Source organism: Trachypithecus francoisi, unplaced genomic scaffold, assembly GCF_009764315.1.
Source record: "Trachypithecus francoisi isolate TF-2019V2 unplaced genomic scaffold, Tfra_2.0 Lachesis_group6, whole genome shotgun sequence".
Lineage (NCBI taxonomy): Eukaryota > Metazoa > Chordata > Mammalia > Primates > Cercopithecidae > Trachypithecus > Trachypithecus francoisi.
This window is the reverse complement of record NW_022681471.1, coordinates 51,986,667-52,001,939: the sequence shown is the minus strand read 5'-3', so window position 1 is coordinate 52,001,939 and position 15,273 is coordinate 51,986,667. Positions and strand designations below refer to the sequence as shown.

The 15,273-nt window shown below is 37.2% G+C and overlaps 1 pseudogene; it reads left to right on the top strand.

The window, feature by feature from the left end:
* The first annotated feature begins 1,469 nt into the window (after positions 1 to 1,469).
* On the top strand, positions 1,470 to 2,098 carry LOC117077704 (annotated as a pseudogene).
* The last annotated feature ends 13,175 nt before the right edge of the window (positions 2,099 to 15,273 follow it).

Sequence of the window (15,273 nt, the reverse complement as noted above, 5' to 3'; positions counted from 1 at the left end):
ACTGCCTAAAGTTTCCTTTTTTCACACAAGATTGTCCACCACCCCATCAGCAAATTATTTTAAATTAATTTGTTCAGCATGAAAGGAAATAAGAAGACATTGAAACCACTCAAGGAATATGAAATTCAATCCAATTTCCCATTTAATGAGCACCTATGATGTTGCATCTATAAGCACCTATGAGCTGTTATGGTGGCAATGTATTGAGAATCCAAAGTAAAGAAGACATAATTCCTGCCCACAAAAATCTTATAATCTCAAACTGAAAGGAGAAAGGAGAACTACAGAGTACACAATAATTAAAATACTCATATTTAACTAGATAAGCAGTGGGCGAGGGAGGAGAGAGAGAGAGAGAAAATGTAGCCTTTCCACTATTTGGTGTGCAGTGCCCTATGATTAGCATGATAATGGAGGATAGGAAATTGAAATTCTATAGTCACAGTCCCCACTTAACTGTCACAGGGTGAACAACTCTCTGTGCTGAGTGTGATTCTTGGGTTTAGGTTTATATTTTTTGTACAATCTGGTTCCTACATGCAAGTTAATTACTTTATCTACTGTTCAACCTAAGGGATAAACTTCCTGAGACATTTCTTTTCAAGATTAATTTGAAACTATATGAGTTTTTTATTTTCTTCTTATATCTTTAGAACCCCACTCCCAAGTGAGGTTTGATTCTTCTGTTTAACTAACTAGGAATATGATCATAATGGAGTACAAGAGGGATTAAATTCTTCTCAAGGGTGGGAAAGTGAAGGTTTCAAAAAGGATATGGCCTATGAAGAGTAAGATTTCAAGAGATAGATTAAAAAAAAAATGCTATTATAGGCAAAGTGAGTAGTCAACCACTATGCAAAGGTATAAAAGCATCCAATGTGTGACAAGTATGGACAATGTAAGTAGACTGGAGTAGGTAGTGAATGAGGCGTTTGAGGGCAGTCATGAGAGGTAAGGCTAAAAAGCTAGGTAAAGTTAAAGTGGCAGTTCTAAGAAGTACAGCCTTTGCCCTGTAGGTGGTGACAGTCAGTGAAGGTTGTTAGTGAAGTGATATCATACTTGTGTTTTAGAAAGGTAATTCTTAGCTGCTACCTCATGCTTCTAACCTGGCAGAAGTTTCTTTTTGTTTTCCAGAAAACAACAAGAAGAGAGTATAGACAGCTGTTGCAGTACATTGAGCTCCATAGAGAGAGCAGTGAGGCAAGCAAGAGAGAGCCAGATGGGCAATGGGTGACTCTGTGCGTCGCTGAGCAAAAATAACTAAATGTGGGCAAAGGAGGTCCTAAGACGCTGAGAGGCACACTGTCATCATATGCATTGTTTTTGCAAACTTGTTGGGAGGAGCACAAGAAGAAGTACCCAGATACTTCAGTCAACTTTTCAGTTTTCTTTTTCTTTTTTTTTTTTTTTTGCCTTTTGTTTTTTGAGTGACAGATATTGCTCTGTCACTGAGGCTGGAGTGCAATGGCGTGCTCTTGGCCCACTGCAACTTCTTAGAGTTTCCAAAAAAGTGCTCTGAGAGGTGGAAGACCATGTCTGTGAAAGAGAAAGGAAAATTTGATGGCAGAAAAGACAGACAAGGCCCATTATGAAGGAGAAGTAAAAACATATATTCATCCTAAAAGGGAACCAAAAAGAAACACAAGGATCCCAATGTACTCAAGAAGCATCCTTCAGCCTTTTTCTTGTTCTCTTCTGAATATTGCCACAAAATCAGAAGAGTACACCCCAGCCTATCTGTTGGTGATGTTGCAACAAAACTGGAAGAGGTGTGGAATGACACTGCTGCAGATGACAAGCACCCTTATGAAAAGAAGGCCATGAAGCTGAAGAAAAAATACTAAAGGAAAAATGCTAAAGAAAAACCTGATTCAGCAAAAAGGGAGTCATCAAGGCTGAAAAAAAAAAAAACAAGAAAAAGAAGGAAGAGGAGGATGATAAAGAAGATGAAGATGATAATGAATAAGTCGGTTCAAACAGTTTTTTTCTTCTCTATAAAGCATTTAACACCCCTGCACATAATTTACTCCTTGTAAAGAAAAAATAGAAATTTCAGGCTGTCTAGGATTTGTTTATAAAATGTACAGTGTCTCTTATGTGTACAGTTAACACACTACCAAATGTGTCTTTGGATAGCCCTGTCCTGGTGGTGTTTTCAATAGCCACTGACCTTGCCTGATACAGTATAGGGGCTGTATATTGGCATGGAAGTTTAAAGCATGTTCTTGTTGATATACAGCACAAATAAGTTATATATGATGAAATGGTTTGGCTCTGTGTCCCCACCCAAATCATCTCGAATTGTAATCCCCACGTGTCGAGGGAGGGACCTGGTGGGAGATGATTGAATCATGGGGGTAGATTTCCCCTTTGGTGCTGTCCTCTTGATAGTGAGGGAGTTATCATGAGATTTGGTTGTTTAAAAGAGTGTGGAACCTCTCCACTCTCTCTCTTCCTCCTTCTGGGGCCATGTAAAACATGCCTGTTTCCCTTTTACCTTCCACCATGATTGAAAGTTTTCTGAGGCCTCCCCAGCCATGCTTCCTCTACAGCCTGCAGAACTGTGAGTCAATTAAACCTCTTTTTTATAATAAATTACCCAGTTTCAGGTATTTATTTTTAGCAGTATGAGAATGGACTAATATACCTTCCTTATGATTTTCTTAATAACATTTTCTTTTCTAGCTTACTTTATTTTTGTAAGAAAACAGTTTATGATACATATAAAAACTATATTTTTGTAAAAAGTACGGTTTTTACTGTATTTTATAAAAAATACAGTACTATATTTTTGTAAAAAACTGTGTTTATTACAAAACACTATTTTTGTAAGCATACAGTTTATGATACATATAACATACAAACTATGTATCAATAAACTGTTTACGTTTATTATACCAGACAAAGCTTCTGGTAGACTAAGCTATTAGTAGTTACGTTTTTGCCGTGTCAAAAGTTATACACAAATTTTCAACTGTGTGGGAGGTCAGCATATCTAACCCCCATGTTGTTAAAGGGTTAGGTGTATTTTGTGGGAACAGTTAAACTACAGATACCCAGGTATTCAAGGGCCAAAAAGGATACAGGTGAGCATGGTACCATTTATATATTTTTGCCATGCTTCTTGGGACAGGAGATAATAGTGACATTGGCATTTGAACACTTCTGTGAAAGAATGAGTCCTTCTTGAACAGAGGCAGTAGGAGCTATGCCTGCTAAAACAGAAACCTAACATAACTTTAAGGGGTCCTAGTGACCATCTAGTCCAAGGGTATACAAATTATAACCTGCAGGCCAAATCTGGCTATTTCCTATACAGCCCTAAGAGTGATTTTTACATTTTAAGAGGGTTGTAAGTATGTGTTGGGGAAGGGGAGTGGATGTATAACTATACATGTGGTCTGCAAAGCCCACTTAGTTTTCATCTGCTCTTTTAAAGGAAAATTACCATAGACTAATTTTAACCTTTTCATATTATAGGTAAAAGCTAAGGTTTATTTATTCAACATATACCTGCCTATATACATATATAAAATGACCTCTGAGCATTCAACCTAATGCCACTGAACTAATATTATTTTCCAAATATTTATACTAATTTTATTTAGGGAATCAGAGAGGGCCAAATTTGAATACCCTTAAAAGTCAGGCATGTTCCATGGCACATGGTACAGTACACATTTGTTACATTTTGGCACACCTCCCACCCATTTATTTTATGGTAGCAGTACCTTCAAATGCCCTTGGGGAATCATTGATCTACATAGTTTAGTTGGAACTGGTCTCACCTAGTCCTCCAGGATAGGGTTATCTTATTGGCCTAAGGCAATGACAACATCCCATGCCTCTGGCCACAGTGATTGCAGACAAAGGTCTGATAATCAGTCCCAGTTCTTTATGTTAGCCCTTTTAGAAAGAGGAATATTCACTCTCTTTTCTGCTGAGTTCGACCATGGAAGCAAAAGTCCTGGAAATATGGACACCCACACACCATACAATCGAAACATGAGAATGAAGTCAACATAAAGGATTGAGAAACTGTGAGACAGGGTCTGGTGACATTGTTTGGAACCCCTGGATCAAGCTGTACCTGAAATATATTGATTAGGAGGATCAATACATTCCTTTTTAATTAAGTTTATTTGAGCTTTTTATAACCAAACTACATTGAGCATTTATAACCAAATTGCAACCCATGGGCAAAATCCAGCTCACTGACTGTGTTTGTGTGGCCGATGAGCTAAGAATAGTCGTATTCATTTTTAAATGATTGAAATAAACGAGAAAAACAAAAGACAAATACTATTTTATGACACAGGAAAATTATGTGAAATTTAAATTTCAGTGTCCATAAGTACCGTTTTATAAAAACACAGCTACTCATTCATTTATGCATCATGTGTGTCTGCTTTTGTGCTATAGTAGCAGTGTTGAGTAGCTGTGACAGAGACTTTATGGACAACAATGCCTAAAATATTTATAATTTGGCCCTTTACAGAAAAAGCTTGCTGCCCCCTGGTCTAACTGAAGCAGCTGACTCCCAAGAGTTTTTTTTGTTGTTGTTGTTTAAGGTTTCTGTTGATCTCCTAGGTAGATAGCAATGGGGCACACTGAAATGTATGATTCTATCTAATACTAAAGAGTTGCAGTACGATCAGCGACAGAGAGGTAGGGATCACTTCTAATCACTCAGGGAATAATTAAGTAGGTAAAGAATTTATTCACTATCAAGTAGGAGAAATTGTCAGTAAGAACAGAGAATCTGAGTAAGTCGTTAAATGTCATCAGGTGAAATGTTTTCTACGTGAAGCCTTGGAGAATCTATCTTATACCACCTGCTATAGAGGTAGGGCGTGAAAAGGGGAACTAATATTAATTCATTTCCTATAATACATTAGATACCATCCTAGATTTTTTTTTATGTTATGTTTGACTCATCCTCAAAACAATCATATAAGCTAGGTCATATTATTATTCTAGTTTTAGGATGAGAAAACTGAGATTTTGCCTTACTTTACTCAGCTAGAGAATACCAGAGCTGAGATTTGAACACAAATATATTGGGTTCCCAAATGCATGCTTTTTGTGCTACATCATGAGTTGGAAGAATCTGAGAATGAGAAAAACAAAGGAATTCTAAAAGTGTGAGGATTGTAGGAAACTGAGTTAGAATATTCTATTTGGGAGCTTCATTAAACAAGAATTATAAACTGATGGAAGAGAGTCCTTTTCCAGTAAGAGGTAGCGCTTTTGAGAGTGAAAAGGAGCACTATAAATAATTATGCTGGGCCAACAGAATTAATCTGAGCTTGTCTTGGGCTAACCAGAATGTATGGTGACCCTAATTAGTAATAACAAGGGCCATCTGATGATAGGCGGAGTCATGACAATGAAGCAGTGACAAATGACGAGATTATATCAAGGTCATCTGACATCATTGGAGCAGAGACTGCATTGGGATGGAGGAGATAAATGAATGCTAGCAGCTGCTCGGGACAATTATAGTGCCAATCCTGGAAAAGGCATAAGACACCAAGCTACCCAGCTACCTTGCTAAGGTGGTAAGGGAAGTACTTGAGGGGATTGGATTCTGGGTTTTTTTTTTTTATTGAGATCAGAGTTAGAAATTACTATCACTGTAACTCAGCCTCCCATTAGAATCCTCCAAGCTGAGGAATCAGAGGTTAAACTTACCACCAGGAATATTCCTTTTCCTTTTTAAGAGCAAGGACAAAAAGTCCAGTGTAGGTTTACAACTCCTAGCTAGCTTGCAGGTAGCTATTGTGTGGATCCGTCTGAGACATACCTGGTTGGGCTTCTCTGAAGAAATAGCTGAACAATAGCAACTCTCATCCTGCCTTACTTTACTCAGCTAGAGAATACCAGAGCTCATTCCAGATATACTTCCTAGTTGGTCCCAGCCTTGTACCTGCCTATAGGGAATTGCATCCTCATTACCGCCTCACATGGTTTTCCAAGGCAAACAAAAACAAGGTTTCTATTTAGCCTTTCCTATTTTACTTCTTTCCTCTTTTGATGGTATCAATTTTCTGTCCCTCATCTTTAGCCTTTGCCCCTGTTCCTGTCCTGCTGTCTGATCTCTAATATGGTTACTTTATGAGTGGGTGCCATTTTGAAGATGTGGAAATGAGCTTTTCTATTTTTCTGAGGTTGTATTTATAATTAAATAAGGTAGCGACAGGGATAAAGGTATGCACTTTACCCATGTTTCCCTGCCTGTACCCCTGCTCACACGAGTTTTTTCTTTTAATCTGTAAACATTTTTTTGTGTGCTATCAAAACTCATAATAAATTGTAGAACTTGACAGCTGCACATTTATTGGCAAACACCAGTTTGAAAGGATGTGTCCCTAGAGGCTCAGTCTTGACAGTGTTTTTAACCAACACACGTTGAAACACTGGTACAGACATCAGTCGACTAGAGCCAAGCTCTATTCATGGATTGTGCTGATTCTGCACACACCTTCACCCTCCATGACCAACTATTATTTGTTTATTCACTCCAAGTCTCATCAGCCTGTGCACTGCTTCCCTGATAGATGCAAGACAGCATCTTACATACTAACAGCATCGTGTATAATGCCCAGATTTGATATGCTTTTACCACGAGGCCCCACAACCTAAAATGTAAATGTGACAACGCTATTATGTTATAGTTTGTCTTGAAAAACCACATACTTCTGGATAGAAAAGACAGGCAATCTTGTACTTAGGGTATTGGGTGTTTCTTTCAAGTACATTGTCAGAAGATACTGCAGGGAAAAAGTGAAGAACCAGAGCTGACATGGGGGTACGAAGTCAGTCCTCTGGGCAAACAAAATTGCTTGTTCTTTACCACTAAACAGCATTTAAAAACACATACACACACACACTAAAAAAACAGCCCAAGCAGACACACCAGAGACTTCTTCATATGCAACATAAAGGATAGTCAGGAGAAAATCATGATTCTGCAACTAACGTACTGCTCTAAATGGAAGGCAGTAAAATGCTGCTAAACTTTATAAAACTCATGTTGCATTGGCTTTCTTTCTCTTAGGAATCACAGAGATTACTTTTCCGGTAGCACTTTCCTTCCCTTTGCTTTACCGTGACTTAATGTGCAGAAAGAGAATTCTGTCCATTAATGAGGTTCCTACTTCCAATCAAATTGTGGTTTCTAGATTACTGTTTCCTCCTAGTTTTCTCTAATTAAGTGGCATCTATGCTGCTTAGCAATTAGCTCTAAGAGCCTCAAAATGGTTTGTACGTTTGCCTGGTCTGAAGGGTGGAGAAAGGATTATAGTTAGAGTGCCTTATGCTCTCCCTCAGTATTTTTGTCTACATGCCAAATTAAACAAAGTTGAAAGCTTTGTATTATTAATTTGAAGAAAATGGCTTTGTGATACAGTATACTCAATACCTGAAACATTTAAAGTATGTTAGTACCTATCATAAGCTGTGCATATTAAATTCTAGCTATTGAAACAAATGACAAAAAGGTTGAATTTAAATGATTTCAAAGGTCCAAGAAAGAATTCCATTTGACTGTCTCTGATTTGACAGTTCAGTAGGCAATGGCATCTTCATATACATTAAACATTTTATCAGATTTATTCATAGTAGATGATTATTTCCCAAATATAATACTCCTATTTTTAGTGGATGCATACATAATTTAAGTAATCTTGTAAAAAGAAAGTCAATTAATCTTTTGATAGCCAGGAAATTATGTTGTGGCAAAATTAACAATCTTAATGTAAGTGGAGAGTCTAATTTTAACTGCAACCCTTAACCACCACCCCTGTTGTCCTTTGGTTGCTACTTTCTGTGAGTATAGATAAGTTGTTTGATATTCCAACAGCATATATTTATTTATTTATTTATTTATTTTTTGAGACGGAGTCTCGCTCTGTCGCCCAGGCTGGAGTGCAGTGGCTGGATCTCAGCTCACTGCAAGCTCCGCCTCCCGGGTTTATGCCATTCTCCTGCCTCAGCCTCCCGAGTAGCTGGGACTACAGGCGCCCGCCACCTCGCCTGGCTAGTTTTTGTATTTTTTTAGTAGAGACGGGGTTTCACCATGTTAGCCAGGATGGTCTCGATCTCCTGACCTTGTGATCCGCCCGTCTCGGCCTCCCAAAGTGCTGGGATTACAGGCTTGAGCCACCGCGCCCGGCCCCAACAGCATATATTTAAATGTGCTAGGGACCTTGTTAAATGTTGTCCTCAGTTAACTGCAGTGATTTGGATAAACGACAACAAATACAGAAACAAAGGACAAGCTAAAAACATTTTCTCGTTTCTTAAAGCTTTGTTTGATAATGATACTTTCAAAACTTCTAAAACTGTCAGAAATAGTTATGCTTTACTATACATGTGTGAAATTGTAGCTTAAAAATATGGAATTGTTCTGGTCTTTTTGATTTTGCCTAGTATGAAGAAATAAATACATTATTTGGATGCAGGAGATGATATTTGCTAAGTCATGAAGAAATAAACTTCTAAAGAATCTGTAGCGGGCATTTTTGCTCTCTGTAGTTAAACTTTTATTATGCCAAAGCCATACATGAAAACTGAAAAGCTTTGCCAAGTTCTAGAACTTCTTTTATATTCCACCTGTCAGTTTTAGGACACATAATTAGAGGTCAGATTTTCCACAGTTAAAACATACAGCTAATTTATATATATGGTAGCAATTTCCTGAGTACATGACAATATCTAGATAGTTTCCCAGTATTTTCAGTTTACATTGGATTGTTTAGTATCATATAAATCTAGCATGATTCTATAATACAAAAATTCAGTTGATGTTTGTTTAAATAATAAGTACTAAGATTTGAAAAACATATTAATAGAAGTTTAACTTAAAATACCACTGCACCAATTTACTTCTACATAAGCCATCAAATGTTATGACTATAAACTATCTGACACCTGTGTTTCTGTTTCTCAGCAGTCTTGCAGAGAATCCTGAATAATCCATCTGACATTTATCACATGAGAAGGTTAAGGCCCAAAGAGATACAACTGCTGGATTTACTGGGCGTTCAAATGACTATACAGTAGTAAGCAGCAGCAATACAACCATGACTCTTCCATTCATTCAAGAATCATCAGTTGGCTTCCTTACTATAAGTGAAGCACTATGATAATCATGCATGGTGCGAGAAAGCAGAACACAGTCTTACTTCATAAAGCTTTGATAATGATTATCTTAAAGTTTCTTAAGGTGTCATAAATAAATATGTTTCTATACCTGTGTAAAATTGCCATTTCTAGAAGCATAGAGTAAATTTGAATTAACTTCATTTATAAATAATAATACATTAACGTTTTGAGGGAGAAGATGATTAAATGTAAATGGGAGGGGCAGGCACTAAGTCAATGAGAATTTTATTTTATTTTGTTTTGTTTTTTTTGAGATGGAGCCTCGCTTTGTCACCTGGGCTGGAGTCCAGTGGCACCATCTCGGCTCACTGCAACCTCTGCCTGTCGGGTTCAAGCAATTCTCCTGCCTCAGCCTCCTGAGTAGCTGGGATTACAGGTGTGTGTCACCATGCCCGGCTAACTTTTTGTATTTTTAGTAGAGACAGGGCTTCATCATGCTGGCCAGGCTGGTCTCGAATTCCTGACGTTGTGATCCGCCCACCTCGGCCTCCCAAAGTGCTAGGATTACAACCTCAGCTCTGTTCCACAGGTCTGTTATGAAGTTGCATCTCAAGAAATCTTAACTGGGAAACCTTTCCATCTCCTCCATATAATAAAGGTATTCAAGATTTCCAAAGGTATTGGCTATAATAATGATTTATTATATCTCCAATCTTAGACATTCCCTATGATTTTTGACTGTTGTTTTTTTGTTTCCCTTACTAATTGAACTGCCAAATGCTCTATTCTCTCTTTCTCTCTCTGACACACACGCAACCCGTGTTTTTCTTTCTCTCCCCGTACAGAGCAATGTGCTGACTTTTTGGGCATCTCATTTGACTGTCATACCTTCTTAATTCTTTTTTGTTTGTATTTTTATTTCAATAAGTGCATTTTATTTATTTCTTAAATTAAAAAATTAATTTTGTAGGCACATGATAGATGCATGTATTTATAAAGTACATGAGATGTTTTGATACAGGCATGCAATGCTAAATAATTACATCATGGAGAATGGGGTATCCAACACCTCAAGCACTTATCCTTTTCATTACAAGCAATCCAATTACACTTTTTTAAAGTAATTTTTAAATGTACAATTAAGTTATTATTGACTATAGTCACCCCGTTGTGGTATAAAATAGTAGGTCTTATTCATTCTTTCTAACTAACTAATTTTTTTGTATCCATTAAACATCCTCACCTCCCCCACAACTCCTTAGTACTCTTCCCAGCCTCTGGTAACCATCGTTCTACTCTCTTTGTCCATGAGTTTTGATTTTTACATTCCACAAATAAGGGAGAACATGCGATCTTTGTCCCTCTGTGCTTGACCTATTTCACTTAGCATAATAATCTCAAGTTCCATCTACGTTGTTGCAAATGACTGGATCTCATTATTTTTATGGGTGAATAGTACTCCATTGTGTATATGTGCCACATTTTCTTTATCCATTCATCTGTTGATGGACAATTAGGTTGCTTCCAAATCTTAGCTATTGTAAATAGTGCTGCAACAAACATAGGGGTGCAGATATCGCTTTGATATACTGGTTTCCTTTGTAGTTTTGTAGTTTTCCTTTCTCATTGTAGTTTTGATTTGCCTTTCTATGATAATCAATGATGTTAAGCACATTTTCCTATGCCTGTTTGCCATTCGTGTGTCTTATTTTGTGAAATGTCTATTGAAATCTTTTGTCCATTTTTTAATTAGATGATTTGACATTTTCCCAAGGAGTTGTTTGAGTTCCTTATATATTTTGGTGATGAAACCCTCATCAGATGGGTGGTTTGCAAATATTTTCTCCCATTTTGTGCATTGCATCTTTGTTGATTGTTTCCTTTGCTGTGTAGAAGCCTTTTAACTTGAAGTGATCCCATTTGTCTGTTTTTGCTTTGGTTACTTGTGTTTGTAGGCTATTGTTATTTTTGTGGAATTATTTAGGTGTTTCCAAATATAAGAATATATATGTGAAATTTTTGCCCATACCAACGTCCTGGAGAGTTTCTCCAGTGTTTTTTTTTTAGTTGTTGTTGTTGTTGTTTTTGGTTTTGGTAGCAGTTTCATATTTCGTGGTCTTAGATTTAACACAAAACTCTTCACCTTAACTTCATCCCCCTCTCTTTTTTTTTACTTTTTGCTATTTCTAAATCATTCTATGAAGCCAGTATCACGCTAATACCAAATCCAGGAATGGAGATAGCAAAATATGAAAACTACAGACCAATATCCCTTATGAACATAGATGCAAAAATCCTCAACAAAATACTAGCTAACTGAATGCAACAGCATATCTAAAAAGATAATGTGCCATGATCAAGTAGGTTTCACTCTGGGGATGCAGGGATGGTTTAACACATGCAAGTCAATAAGTATAATACATCACATAAACAGAATTAAAAACAAAAATTATATGGTCATCTCAATAGATGCAGACAAAGCATTTGACAAAATTCAGAATCTCTTTATGATTAAAACCTTCAGCAAAATTTCCATACAGGGGACCTTCCTCAAAGTAATAAAAGCTGTCTATGAAAAACACACAGCCAACATTATACTAAACAGAGAAAATTTGAAAGCACTGTCCCTAATAACTGGAACAAGACGAGGATGCCCAGTTTACCACTTTTAATCAACGTAGTACTGGAAGTCCTAGCCAGAGCAATCAGACAAGAGAAAGAAATCAAGGGCATCTGAATCAGTAAGGAGGAAGTCAGACTCTCACTGTTTGCCAATGATATGATCATATACCTAGAGAAAACTAAAGATTTATCTAAAAAGCTCCTAGATCTGGTAAATGAATCCAGTAAAGTCTCAGGCTACACAATCAATGTACACAAATCAGTAGCACTGCTATATACCAACAACAACCAAGCTGAGAATCAAATCAAGAACTCAATCCCTTTTACAGCTGCTGCCACTGCCAAAAACAAAAACAAAAAACAAAAAAAAAAGCTTGAGAATATACCTAACCAAGGAGGTGAAAGATCTCTACAAGGAAAATTGCAAACCACTGCTGAAAGAAATCACTGAAGACACAAATGGAAGACATAAATGGAAATGCATCCCATGCTCATAGATGGGTAGAAACAATATTGTGAAAATGACCATACTGCCAAAAGCAATCTACAAATTCAATGCAATTTCCATCAAAATACCACCATAATTCTTCACAGAACTAGAAAAAACCAATCCTAAAATTCATACAGAATCAAAAAGAGCCCACATAGCCAAAGCAAGACTCAGCAAAAAGAGTAAATCTGGAGACATCACATTCCTTACTTCAAACTATACTATAAGGCCATAGTCACCAAAACAGCATGGTACTGGTATATAAATAGGCATGTAGACAAATGGAACTGAATAGAGAACCCAGAAATGAAGTCAAATACTTACAGCAAACTGATTTTTGACACAGCGATAAAAAATATAAAGTAGGAAAAGGACACTCTATTTAACAAATGGTGCTAGAATAGTTGGCAACCCACACGTAGAAGAATACAACTAGGTCCTCATCTCTCACCTTATATAAAAATCAACTCAAGATGGATCAAAGACTTAAACATGAGACCTGAAACCATAACAATTCTAGAAGATAACATTGGCAAAAACTCTTCTAGACATTGACTTATACAGAGTTCATGACCAAGAACCCAAAAGCAAATGCGACAAAAACAAAGATAAACAGATGACACCTAATTAGACTAAAAAGCTTCTGCATGGCAAAATAAATAATCAGAGCAATAATCAGACAACCCACAGAGTGGGAGAAAATATTCACAAACAATGCATCTGACAAAGGACAAATATCCAGAATCTACAAGGAACTCAAACAAATCAGGAAGAATAAAAACAAATAATTCCATCAAAAAGTGGGTAAAGGACATGAATAGACAGTTCTCAAAAGAATATGTACAAATGGCCAGCAAACATGAAACAATTCTCAATATCACTAATTATCATGGAATTGCAAACCAAAATCACAATTAGATACCACCTTAAGAATGACCATAATTTAAAAATCAAAAAAAAAAAAACAGATGTTGGCATGGATGTTGTGAAAAGGTAACACTTTTCCACTTCTGGTAGGTATGTAAGCTAGTACAATCACTATGGTAAACAATATGGAGATTCCTTAAAGAACTAAAAGTAGAACTACCAGCAATCCCACTACTGGGCATCTATCTAGAGAAAAAGTCATCATATGAAAAACATGCATGTTTAAAGGAGCACAATTTGCAATTGCAAAAATATGGAACCAGCCCTGGTGCCCATCAACTAATGAGTGGATAAAGGAAATGTGGTATATATATATGAATACTACTCAGCCATTAAAAGGAACAAAAAAACGGCATTTGCGGCAACCTCAATGGAGTTGGAGATCATTATTGTAAGTGAGGTAACTCAGGAATGGAAAACGAAATACCATATGTTCTCACTTATAAGTGGGAACTAAGCTATGAGGATGCAAAGGCATAAGAATAATATAATGGACTCTGGTGACCTGGGGGGAAGGTTGGGAGGGGGGTGAGGGATAAAAGACTACACATTGGGTACAGGGTACACTGCTCGGATGACGAGTGCCCAGAAATCTCAGAAGTTACCACTGAAGAACTTATCCATGTGACCAAAATCCTCCTGTTTTCCCAAAACTATTGAAATAGATTTTTTAAAAAAGACAAATATGAATAAGAGGATACACAATTTAAAAAGCAGCAATTCACTTCAAGTAAGCATGGAAAGGGCTAAGTACCATTCTAAGTTTATTGACATTATATTGTTTAATGATAACAATGACGTTAACCTTAGTGTACTGTTTTAGTCACCATTTAAAGATAGAGAAACTAAGTCAGAGGAATTTAAGTATTTTGTCCAAAGACACACATATGGTAAGTGTAGAAAACACGATTTGAATCCAGTCAGTCTGGCATCAATGTTCCTTACTTTTCACCATTACTCCAAACTCCTTTTATTAGGATTAGTAGGGAATGGTGCTTTTCTTAGGAGAAATGAAGGGGTTAAAAGCTCTATCTTTCCTGGGATCTGATCTCCTCGCTAAACTTGCCCCCTTATATTTCAAGGTAAAATTGACTGATTCCTGTTTACGTGAGGCTCAGGGACAGGGAGGAAGAAAGTATGTGGTTCTCATTAGGCTGTAGAAAGGGGGAACTTTTCTTCGGCTTTGCTATTTTGTGCTGCTTGTAGTTAAGGTGGTAACATCTAGAAGGCTAGGGTCAGGCTATGCAGGCAAAACCAAGCTTCTTAAGATTCACAGATGGCCCGCTGTTGATACCAGGGAAATAATTTTGGTTTCAAAACCCCAACTAAGAGAAGTACGTGCATTTGGCTGGAGTGTTCTCTGTAAGTTTTAACCTCAGGAAACTGGGACATGTAAAAGCTGGTGAGGATTTAGGGGCATGAGGACCCCACGGAATCTTCATCAGGGAAAGATTAATATAGTCTGTCTTTTTTTTTTCTTTTCCCATATTTGTGCTAGTCTGGGCCATCTCTATCATCAGGTTATTGTAGTAGTTTCCATTTTTTGGTCAGATAATTTCACCTGCTTCCTACTGATGATTAAAAGCATTCAAAAGTATTTCTCTTGGTTGCACCCCTGGCCCCTTTCTGTTTTATTTCTCATTTTTCCCTTTTGAACGCCCTGTATCCCACCCAGGTCCTGCATTTCCGACTTCAGTTTCTTTGCCCAAAACTGTTTCCTATGCCTAAAATGCCTCCCAATCGCACTTCCACATATTCATATTTTTCAAGTCCAAATGCAAACTTGTCTTCTCCAAGATTTTTCTGATTCCTTAACCTGTTGTAGTCTCTCACTCTTCAGAAAGCCAAGAGAAATGATCTGTTTTTCTCTTATGGTAGATATGAATTATTACTTTGCAGTAAATGAGTTGTGTTTTATCTACACCATAAGACTATACACTTCTATTTATTTATTTATTTAGTTAGTTAGTTATTTATTTTGAGACAGAGTCTTGCTCTGTCGCCCAGGCTGGAGTGCAGTGGTGCGATCTCGGCTCACTGCAGCCTCTGCCTTCTGGGTTCCAGCAATTCTCCTGCCTCAACCTCCTGAATAGCTGGGATTACAGGCGTGCACCACCACGCCCGGC